General features: G+C 48.9%; 1 long non-coding RNA gene across 7 annotated transcripts; it reads right to left on the reverse strand.

Moving 5' to 3' along the window:
* Positions 1 to 595: 595 nt before the first annotated feature.
* On the reverse strand, positions 596 to 6,115 carry LOC125551372 (uncharacterized). 7 transcript variants are annotated; one of them, XR_015600784.1, is made up of 7 exons: positions 5,604 to 6,115; positions 5,205 to 5,306; positions 3,345 to 5,108; positions 3,133 to 3,211; positions 2,576 to 2,609; positions 1,103 to 2,451; positions 596 to 981 (listed from the first exon to the last, which is right to left on the reverse strand). It is a non-coding gene; the product is annotated as an uncharacterized LOC125551372 (long non-coding RNA). The 7 variants fall into 7 exon arrangements; XR_007302493.2 differs by having other exon boundaries at positions 1,103 to 2,609; positions 3,133 to 4,057; positions 5,042 to 5,108; XR_015600783.1 differs by having other exon boundaries at positions 1,103 to 2,609; positions 3,133 to 3,753; positions 3,961 to 5,108.
* Positions 6,116 to 11,671: the final 5,556 nt, after the last annotated feature.

Genomic DNA, 11,671 nt, shown 5'->3' on the forward strand with positions numbered 1-11,671 from the left:
AATATAAGAGGGGGGAGGTTTACACAGAGTATCTGTAGTTGGGTTTAAGCATCCTTGTTTGACCCTGCCGCACGTTTGCGCCTCCATGTTGTTTACAAGCTATGCCTTGTTAATTCCAAGGTCTATGAATGATGCATGCTACATCGCCGTTGCTATGGTTCATGCATTTGAGTGGCGGGACCTTTGAAGAGGTTTTACCAAATAGCTGCATAGTAACAACTTTATGCTTTTGTTGAGGCGTTCCTGGTGGGCATTTGACAGTGCCTTAGAGATATCCAGGACGTAGCGGAGGCACTATTCAGTTGAGCCGATCAGTGCGTCTTTTTTATTATGCTTCACAACCTCCCATGGAATTTTTAGAGCAAAGTTATGTACTCTGGGTACATAATCCTCAGCTAGGAGACACTAGTAGAAAAAGTGCTAGCCACAACTTACATTGGTGTCGCGTCATTTACAACCAACGCCATCACTGATTTTTTCAAATAGTTGTGGTTGTTGAGAAGTAATTAAGCTTATTAATTCTGTTCTAATCCCTGCATATGGACGAACGACTGACGGCTCCTCTTGGGAACCATCGTGATGGTTCGCTCGTGACTATCCGAAGAGAAGCCTGTTCATTCGTGTCCTCTGGACTTGTATAAATAGCAGTTATCATTCATCAATAAAGGTCACACTTGGTTCATATCCTGTCTCGTACTTTTACTATTAACACGACGTTATCAGCCCTTCCGTTCTCCGCTGAGAATGGGCCACTATGGCAAGGCGTGGCGGAGTGGCGGAGCGACGCTCCAAGGAGGCGCAACGGGGTCGTTCAATTTGAAGGCGGGTCAGCGGAGACACACCACCGGCTTGCAACGTGAGCACGACGAGGCATCGACATCGTGCGGCGACGTAACGGTGAGACGCCCTGCAGCGTGACCTCTACACCAGGCAACGAACGACGAGAAAAGCAACTCCGGGCTCTGGCTACAACATGCATCACTGGAAGAGGAAGCCAAGAAGAACAGAGGCGTTGGCATCTATGGAAAAAAGGAACGAAGCCCTCAACTAAAATTGAATCGCTCGGATCGAGCGTGTAGTACTCCAAGCAAGAAGTATTTACCATAGGCAGGTCATGGCACGGCACGACGTCACTGCAATGGTTGGCGGAGGGGCAACGGTGTTGCTCACCCACGCGTCCGACTGCTCGGTGCGAGGCCTGGGATCGGTGTGGAAGCCGTGTTGACGGTGGCGCGCGGCTGCCGGTACGCGACGACGCAGCACATCTCTCGGCGACCTTGACCGCGGCGCACTGGTCCTCCCGACCGCTGGCGGCACCATATACATAGTGTGCGCAGCATCGCCTTGCCTGTGCGGTGGCCCTTGGCCGCGACCGCTTGGGGCCGGTGAGGCGCGGCTTCGGCAGCAGCCAACGGGCGTCGACCGGCGCGACGGCGCATGGCATCGGCATCAGCATGCAATGGCGCGTCGTCGAGACAAGAGACATGCTGGCTTGTGCTGCGGCAGGAGTAAATTCTCCTTCAGAGGAGGAGGACGGCGCGTCGGGGCCCTCTGTCCCTCGCTGTTGAGGCGACGACGGCGGCCGAGGCGGCCGAGGCCGCCGTTTGGTCAATGTGGACGGAAGCCGTCCCGTCGCCTCTTCCTTATCCTTTTTTTTTAGAAGAGCCTCTTCCTTATCCGATCTGGGTCGGTGCGGTCCTCTGGACCGGCCAAAGACCCATCTCGATCTAGAGAAAGAAAAAAAGGAACTGGTTTCGATTGTGCTGATTCGGCCCAGAACTATTTTTTTAAGTTTTCCTTTTCTGCTTTAGCTTTTGGCTATGCAGTTCTTGTATGTATGTGTTTTTACATTAATTTCATGTATATTACTATATCATAAAGCACACTAGTGTATCAACATATTTGATTAGGCAATTTGATGATTGCTATATGTTGACGATTCTAGAAAATAAATTTACTAGAGTAAATTAATGGGCATGAAGATTTCATGCGGGATATGTTGAACACTAGTGGTTGGAGCACGCCCTTGGCGCGCCTCCTGTGCGGTGCTTTGCGCGCTTGCTTGGTTGTGCAGTTGTTTATGGTCGATGGTCCTCTTTCGTTCAACAACTTATTATATTTGTGGTGCATCAGTGCATGTTAGAGATAGGAGCAGCAAACAAACAATTCCAGCTCACTGCTTGTTGCCTACTTCTACCCTGTTGCCCTGCAACTGCACCTGCTATCTTTGACTTGTTCTCTTTAGTAAAAGGATCAATCTGTAATTTACATTTTAAGTCAAAATATGATTAACACTATCTTATTCATAATCCCATGATGTAACTATGCAAGCTTCAAGTCGATAGTAAGGAATCTCTTCAGAATGAAACATCATTCAGTTTATTCTTACACAAGTCCAGGTTGCCACTACTGAACTTGTAATCTTGAGAGCGTCCTGGATCATCACAGTTACTACAAATGATGCCAATCAGAAAATTCTTGTCAGCACAAAGCACCAAACTTATACATGTATTGCATTGTACATGAAAAAAATGATTAAGACAGTGAGAATGTAGCTCTTCATCAGCTCCTTCACCTTCTAAATCTTTCCTTCAAATCCATTTGCAGATCTGCAGTAAATATATGTGCATAAATCAGTCATCAACAAAAAAGGAATAAAGATCTATAAACTTTGGGTACTATTTTTGTTATAAAACTGAAGAGCAATTCTTGGCATTTGCATCATACAAAAGGGGCAAAAAAACGATGGCCGATGTTAGTTGCTTCCTGATGAATACCAAAATGAACATGTATTAATGCATCCACGTTGCTCTACAATATTACCATACTTCTCTATGAACCTACATTCAACTGATGGGAATCAACTTGATGTATTACAGTTTCAGCTAGCAAGAGAACATTCATATTCAAAAACTGACAAGAGCTCTCAATGCGACATGCACCCAAACAGTTCCTAGAACTCAAGTGAGGTGGGTGAGGAAATTAAGCAGCCACCCAACCCCTACACCTGCAATGTTCCCAGTTAGTGAAAATTTTATATTCTAATCATCATAGCCTTCAAGCTTGTATAAATTATTATTTTTTCGCATAGATGAAATTAATATGTAGAATCAACTTAGGTGTACAAATTACCTCGTCAGATTGGTTTGTCTCAAGCAAGTCATGCGTCAACGATTCAAAATGAATAAGCTCCAGCTGTCCTTCATTAAAACTGAGAAGTAAAAAAATAGCTATTCAGTTCAACATTTTCAAGAATTATTATAACTCATAGCCATGGATGATATCATGTTCACAGCAAATGAAAACATGAAACCTGCACAAATTATAGGGTACTCAATGCTCACTCTCCCAGATCCAAAGCGGATGGCGAACATCTCCTTAAATTCATAGTCGGCAAAATCCAGTGTGTGCCACACACACGACTTATCGCTCCCAGCATGCTACTGCATCTTCTTCGTGGCCACAACAACACACCAAATATCAAGATGTAAGAAAAGCCCAACTATCTAATATGCAAATCAAAATCACATGCACATCACCACAACGCATAAATGTCGTGATAGTTTAAATTTTCATTTTTAGTAGGGAATGGTAGTTCCGAATGCTTTGTATATTCTTAAGCTAGGAGTGCACAATACACACCATATCCTTGAGCTAAAGCTTGATTCTTGGTAGAACTGTATCCCGCATGTTTATATACAGAAGCAACCAATCAAATCTCTTCACTATGAACAACTTTTTCTTTTCTTTTAGCTTTAGGAGGTTCATCAAACATAAAAAAAAATCTCGTTAGCAATGTACCCATCAGAAATAGAAAGGCCAACAAAATTCTGGTCAACAGGAATACATAAATTAGTCATCCAGCAAAAGACTGTTTCCTTTAAGAGAAAACACAATTCAGAAGTATGCAAAGAAATAAATGAGATAGATTTAATATCGAATGCCAATAATTACTCTTACGTGTTATTTGACATAGTGTCACAAACTCCTTAACATTAGTTTCAGTCTGGGTGCGGACAAATGTATTATCATGAACTGAATCCACGCTACCCAGGATCTGCAAAGACATTGAAGCAAATGCTGCAGAATTCCTGTCCAATCCATGTCTAGCTATAGTATTTTAGCGCCTACGGCAATGTATCTAGTAAAATATTTATTGAAATGTATCAAGAGCTCTGTACATCACCATACTCTATGTAGAAAGATAAGAGGCAGGTAAATGATTCAAAAATAATAACACTAAGAGTACAATAAATATGTACCACTAATCTGAAGTGCCTCCCTAGAGTATGGTGTGTTGCAATCTTTTCTAAGCACATCACACATTCAGCTATAAAGTACCAAACCTAATCCTGAATGACCTATTGCTGGTGGATTTTGCTTATTGGCAGTATGTACTCCGTATTCGATTACCCCTGACTGTACTTGAGATGAAAATATGTACCATAAAAATACTTACGAGGGTCTAGCGGCCTTTCAAATTTAAACCGCCAGTACTGAGAAGTAATCCCTGGTCGAACAGGTCACTCACTGAACCAAGAACTTGAGCCGTTTGATGACCAGGCTGATTATACCTTAACTAAACCTATACGGCATACCTAAGAAACTACTGCAACAAGGTCACTGCGATGGTTCCTGCTGATGTGGTTCCTGCTAAACACCTCCTGTTACTATCAGATAGTTTCATTATGTTATCACACCTACAAACTTCATCACTGATTCGTAGGAGTATTAGTAGAGAAGAAGATTATTGAAAATTCCTGGTTCCCTATCTGATCTCTACAGGATAAAGGCCTGAAGTCAAAACCACGTACACAATCTAATCCCAGTGGTTCTATTTTCTGATCGCAAATCAAACTGGATAAATTGATATGAGAAACAGAGAAATGACACTATCACTCCATCAAGCAATTAGACAAGACCGTCAAATCAAAATAAGTAAAAAATAATTAGCATGCCCTTGTATCAGTCACCATATATATGAAGGGAAAATGTCAGACTCCAATTGATATTATGAGAAAATGGTGAAAAAAGAACATACGATGCAATCTGTCGAACGCCTTGTGAGCAGAGTATAATGAGATGTAGGGATCAGTAAGTGGCTTGACCTGCACAGTTGTGCGACAGGAAAACAACTTCATCTGCGATGCTATATGCCTTAGCAATCATCAATGATTTACAATGAAACTACAAAGTTTTCTCACCCGCTCCTGCGTGTTCGTCTTCTTCACATCAGCAGCTGGCCTTGCCCACCTGACATCACCACCCGACACCACCTCCTAGAGATCTGATAGTCTGACGGTGACCTACATACAAGCACCAACAACATCAAGAATCAAGATCCAGTATTTCCACCATCTACCCATCCAACTATCAAGAACAAAGTAACCCAGTCAAGACATCACGGTCAACCTGCTCGGTCATCTCTGAATACTAACAAAAGATATCAATATTGGAGTGATGCAAAATGGTGAAATGACTCGCGCGTACAGCTGTACACTCGACACCATATGCATTTGCAAACATTGTGAGAGCACATATATACAGTCAAACAGAAAAGTTAAATGCTTCTTAAACTAAAAGGAAAATCCACGTATTTGAACCTTAATAGCAATTGCTTCAAACAGCCCGGGCTTGGGGCTGAGACGTGCGCCGTCGGCAGCGGATCAGATGCAGCTCCGCCATGTGCTACTTCTCCAGAGGAGGAGAGAGCCGGTCAAAGAGGAGAGGAAGAGGCATGGCTGGAGGTTGGCTAGGAGAGAACCGCCTTATATCTAGGCGACGGAGGAAGGAGGCGTCGATGCAGAATCGGAGCCGCGCAGTTCGGTGCCGCAGCTCTCTGCAGTCGTTGCTGCCACGAGCCCGTCGGCCACCGCTGCTCCTCCGGCGGCCGCATCCAGTCGTTGTTGCTCTCCTTGAGCGGTTGCCTGTGCGTGCCTGGAGGCGAGGGAGAGAGGGAGAGAAGTAGGAGATGTGTGTGGGGGCCGAAGCTAGGAGCAGGGATTGGGCGGCGACTGCGGTAACCCTAGCCGCCACTCGGGGGAGGAAACGAGAGAGGGCGAAATCGAGGAGACCAGCAGAGGATTGACGATACAACGCGCTTTCACCATTTTTTTCTCTCTTTTCTTTTCTAGATGTGGTGGCCCAGCCCATCTTTTTTGTCTGGTAGTTGATCCTACGAGTGGATAGCGCGAGCGGGCGCTCCTTCCGCGTACGTTAATGCTTCTCGATATTCAGAATGAATTTGCTGAGTTTGCCTGAATCTTAGTTCTACCATAACCGCACATGCTCACAGGGATCTTGCTATAGCTGATATAGCATACTATGTTGCATTGCACTTCATCTCACATCACCTACACCCGATTCTGTTGGGATCAATAGAGAGTGGTGATGATACCTGAAGCGCATAGGTAATGGGCATTGGCTCGATTCCATGACTTTGAGTCTGTGATACCATGCAACCCTGATGGGCATCAAATCTACTCAAAGTTTGAGATTCTGCAATTGTGCAGTTTTAGATGCCAATCTCATCGAAAAATGCGCTTTACTTTCAATGCTTCAATGAGGATTTGGGCTGAACAATAAACGTCAGCAACAAAGAAAAGTTGAGTTGTGATGAGTGGCAAAATAAGAGTGAGTCTGAAAAGGGAAAACGTCATTTTAAGAAGAATGACAAGGCTAGCAAACTCCGAAGGTTGCTATAGGTGTGGTTTTAAGACTTGCATTGAAAGGAAATGTGGATCTGGAATTGTAACCAATTGACAAGGGCAAAAGGCTCATGGGAATCAGTATTAAGCTTACTGAACATAATGGTTATTTCCCTATGGTTTAAAGTTTTCGAGATGTTCCTCAGAATGCGGGCAACCATGAGCACGCATAGCAAAAGGAAGGACCACTACTTAGTGTCGATGACATGCTCGTGGATTTGGCTTTAGGTGACTTTACAATGTACGTATTTCTATATGAGTTTATGTGTATATTGAACTCTATAGAAACCTATGAAATAATCCAGTTGAGAAGGAAATCTATTAAGTGGAAACTGGGTCTACTAACACAAGATTAAAGGGAGATTGAGTATTTTCGAACTCTTGAGAAGAGTTGTCGAAGATTCATGACAAGTGTGGTCATGATACAGTAATTGTTGGTTCTGGTCAAACCACAATTGCACTCCCGTTGGGTACTACATAGTAATCTCAGATGCATTGATGTATCTAGATTTTACTTGTACCTTGCTGGGTTTTAAGGATATCCGCATTGGTTTCTATGTTGAAACCCATATAGTTAGTGAGCTCGGAAGGCTACTCATGACTCAGCAAAAGGGATTTGAATGAAATCCTAGACTAAATGTCTTCTCTGTATTTTGGGTTGTAGCATACATACATTAGATCACTTACGCTTTGGGCGTATAAAATAAAATAATTTTCTAGAATCTTGATAAGTTCAAGATATGGCATGGTCGCCTGGGTCATCCTAGTGTTGGGATGATGAGAAAATTATTGGTGGTTCTGCTGGACACAATCTAATGGTGTGAATCCAAATCAATGGATTATGTATGCACGTATGTGCAAACTGACAAATTGATCACAAGGCAATCTTATCTCAAGAAAGAGGATGGGCCACTAGATTTCCATTACAGGAGATATATGTGATCTAATTCAACCATTATATGGTATATTTCGATATTCCATAGTCCTTTCAAGTGCACCAACGAGATGGTCCAGTGTGTGTCTTACTTCTATAAGAAACCATGTTTTAGGAAGTTGATAGCTCAGAAAATTAATTTGAGAGCAAGTCATCTCGGGCACGGGATAAATCCATCAGAATGTATAATGCTATGGAATTTAGTTCATGAGCATTTGATGATTATTGCCTAGTTTTAGGCATAGCTGGGAAGCATTTTTGTACTATGTGTACATACCCAGGATGATCTTGCTGGTGAAGATGGGTCGTACGGGCCCGCTCGCAGAGCCACGCCGTGGGCCGCAGGCAGGCAAGTCTGGGGACCCTTGTTCCCAGAACGCCGACAGTAGCCCCCGGGCCTAAGGCGCGCTCGGCTTGGCTTCAAGGCGAAGCCAAAGGCCAAGTGCGGAGCGCCGCGGGCCCCAATAGCCTGCGGCCTTGGTCGACGCGTGGCGGTTGATTGGACGTGGGCGTCTCCGCTTCCCCACGCTGCCTCGGCAACTGCCCGACTGGACAAGTTCCTACGACATGCAAGGAAAACCATCATTACCTGTGATCGTGGGGGGTGCTGGTTGGCCTTCTCCTGGTATAAATGGGAGGGGACAGAGCCCCCGTCGCCTATCTTTCCTCTGCCTCTCCCTCTTCTTCTCCGCCGAGGGGCCTTCGCGAGCTTTGGTTGCAACACGCCGACTGCGACGCCCCAGCGACCGGAGCGGAGATTGGAGCCGTTGCCTCCAGGAAGATCTTCATGACCCGAGGCTGGGGCGAGATTGCCCAGGTCTCCCATGCGGAGGGCGCCCTCGCGATCCACTTCGAGTACGAGGGCGCCTCCGTGCTGCTCTTCAAAGTCTTCGACGAGGAGGGCCGCCGCCTGGAGTGCTGCCCTGAAGGAGGTCACCAGGTCAGCGCAACGGCAGGCGCTGGGCCTGCCGCAGGCCTCGTCTGCAGCTCCTCCAGCGACAGCGGTGACTCCTGGTGGTCCAGCGACTCTCCCGAGCTCGTGGAGTCTCCGGAGACAAGCGACGACAACCACGTGCCCCTGAGCTCCCACCGAGCCCGGAGTAGAGCTATAGCGCCAGGCCGCCGCCGGCACTGATCTGGATGAGGTTGGCGCCGGCCTTGGGTGGCCCACTGTTGATGATGGCGTCATCCACAGGGGCACGCGTAGTTAGGACTCCCTAGGTTCTTGTGTTTTGTTCCCTACGAGGAATCAGGAAATGGACCCCGCTTGGGCTTGTAAGGCGTCTGTAGTGTCCTTTGTTGACATTATCCTTATCATGAAATCATGTGTGTGCGTGCTCCGTTTCGGATCAGTTTCCCCTTTCCATCCTCGCGATGGCGAGGTGCTCTACGCCGACAGGTCCCTGTCCCCAGGCAGGCTTGAGCCGTCGCTGGTATGCTAGGTCGCGTGCCGTGGTCAAGGCCAGGAGGTGAGCGGCCCGAGGTCCAGTAAGAGCCCCTGAGGCGCGATGCTCAGGAGGTCCCCTTTGGTGCGCAAGAGACCGTCGAGTGGTAGGAGAGGGAGACTATGACATCGCAGCGGGGCTACACAAATGAGAACTCTGCACTGTAGTGGTTGATTGAGCGTGAAACTTATCTTGGCAATCTGGGGTTGGTTCCTCGCGAGACGCTAAGCTTGGGCGTCGGCCGCTGCTGAGTAGCTAGGTCAGACCCGTGCGGGCCTCCCCTTCGTCCCCATGTTCTTCTTGGTGCTCTACGTCCTCAGGTCCCGGCCCTCGAGCGAGCTCAGCCGCCGCTGGTATGCCAGGTCGCATGCCATGGTCAAGGCCAGGGGGTGAGGGCTGAAGAGCCAGTAAGAGCTCTTGAGAAGCGATGCTCAGGAGCCCCCCTTTCAACGCGCAAGCGAATCACATGAGAGAAGAGGGAGAGTCAGCGGCACCGCCTGCCGTAGCCTCCAGAAAGTTCCTGCAAGTTAACGCGAGGGAGTGCCCGAGCTGCCGTGGTGATTGTTGATTCGCCTCCGGTACATGGGATGGGGCTCCCTACTGCGGAGAGCCCCCGGGGCGCGTACATCCCCGCCCTGACACGTGGCTTGCACGGCAGGGCTAGACGAGGTGTGTCTGGGCACTCGTGAGCCAACATGGGACTCACGAGGCCCTACCTCAAGGCGGGTTGCGCTTGGTCTTGGTTCTTGTTTGCTGTCTTGGTCCTGCGAGGTGGTTAGACAACCTGCACTGAACGAATCTCCTGAGGTTATCGCGTGAGAAAGACAAGTACCAACAGCCCCTGGAGGTGACGTGAACGAGGCCAGCCCGCCAGACAGAGCTTGGCCGTTGGATTTATCGACGCTACAGGGACGGGCCCGAGCACAGACGCCATGCCTAATCCTCTCACGCGAAGGTTCCTAAAGAAAGATGATCGGCGCGCGGCTCCCGTGATGGGCGACAATCAAGCAGGTGATAGTTATAGATATATTAAGCATGAAAGGAAACCTAGCTTAGGTAAATGCATAAATGATACATGCCACTTGGTCCGTCCTGAGCGGCTTGGGGATGATGCAGCCCGAGGGGCGCCCCAGCAAGGTAAGCTAAAGACATAAATAAGGAAAGATACATGCCACAGGGACGGACCCACGCGGCCTGGGAATAAAGCAGCCCCCTGGGCGCTCCCAGCTAAATGAACTTGGAAAATGTCACATGGTTCCGTTGATGAAGGGGTGTTGAGGTAGCTGAAGGTACATGGAAAAGGGGTTGCCCCTCACGAGCCACCGGGGCCCTGAGCCTCGGGAGGCTCTGGGGGTCCCGATGGTTCCTTGAGGACCCTCTCCATCTCCGCCAGGACTGCATGGTGCCTGGCCTCCTGACCCACCATGACGCTCTACAGGTTGCGCTGGAAGGCAACGGCCACGCTCGGTAGGCTGAACGGCACGCGAACGTAGCTTTGAGGTGGACCTTCGCAGCGCCCGACACGCGAAGGCCAGAAGCGCTCCTGATATGCGGCTCGGTTGAGCCCTGGTATGTCGATGCAGACGCGCAGCTCACCACCCTCGCCTGGGTGGGGTGTAGCGCCAGGTAGGCGGCGGTCGCCGCGTATTGCTCTTGCTTCGTGAAGCTCCTGAGATACCTTGGTGATGAACTCCTGAGCACCGGGCGCTCCTTGCCCAGTGTCCTCCTGAAGGAGACGTGCCGTGAAACACGCCTCCAGGTGGTGCCTGAGCATCTCCCTCGTGACGTTGGCGAGGTCTAAGGCCCTCCAAAAGAGAGCCCCTGAGCCCCGCCCGAGGAGGGCGCCGGGCGCGCCTTCCTATGCGATAGAGGGAGGCTCCCCAGGTGCGGGCGCTGATCCTGACGAGGCGCCACTTGCGGTGATTCCCTCCTGAGGTCCGGCACGGAGTTGCTGCTTCTTCTTGGGGATGACCTCCGGAGGGTACCGAGCTGCATTATGTCCAGGGTCTTCGATTGATGCTGCTTGGAAGGCGCGCTCGAGGGAGCACACCGCATCTCTTTCTTCACAGGGGACTGTGATGATCCTGCCGCTTCCTGGCATCTTGAGGACGTTGTAGCTGTGGTGCGTCACGAACATGAACTTGGCCAGGGGCGGATACCCGAGGATGGCATTATATGGCAGACAGATGTGGGCGACGTCGAAGTCGATGAGCTCGATGCGGTAGTTGTTGCGCTGCCCGAAGGTGACTGGGAGGCGGACCTGACCGATCGGCGTGGTGGAGCCGTCGGTCACTCCTGAGAAAGGCTTGGTGGGCTGAAGCTGATCATACGGCACTTGGAGGCTATCGAACTTCTCAACGGACAGGACATTGAGCCCTGCGCCGCCGTCGATGAGGGTCTTGGTGACTTGCACGTTGCTGATGACGGGTGAACAAAGCATCGGGAGGACGCCGGAGGTAGCCGCGCACTTGAGCTGGTCTGCTGAGCTGAATGTGATGCCGCACTTGGACCACCTGAGCGGGCGCATGGCCTCGAGCTTGGGGAGGACTGCGTTCACCTCGTGAGCAAACTGCTTGAAGATACGC

This window comes from Triticum urartu, chromosome 4A (assembly GCF_056163025.1).
Source record: "Triticum urartu cultivar PI428250 chromosome 4A, HENAU_Tu73, whole genome shotgun sequence".
Lineage (NCBI taxonomy): Eukaryota > Viridiplantae > Streptophyta > Magnoliopsida > Poales > Poaceae > Triticum > Triticum urartu.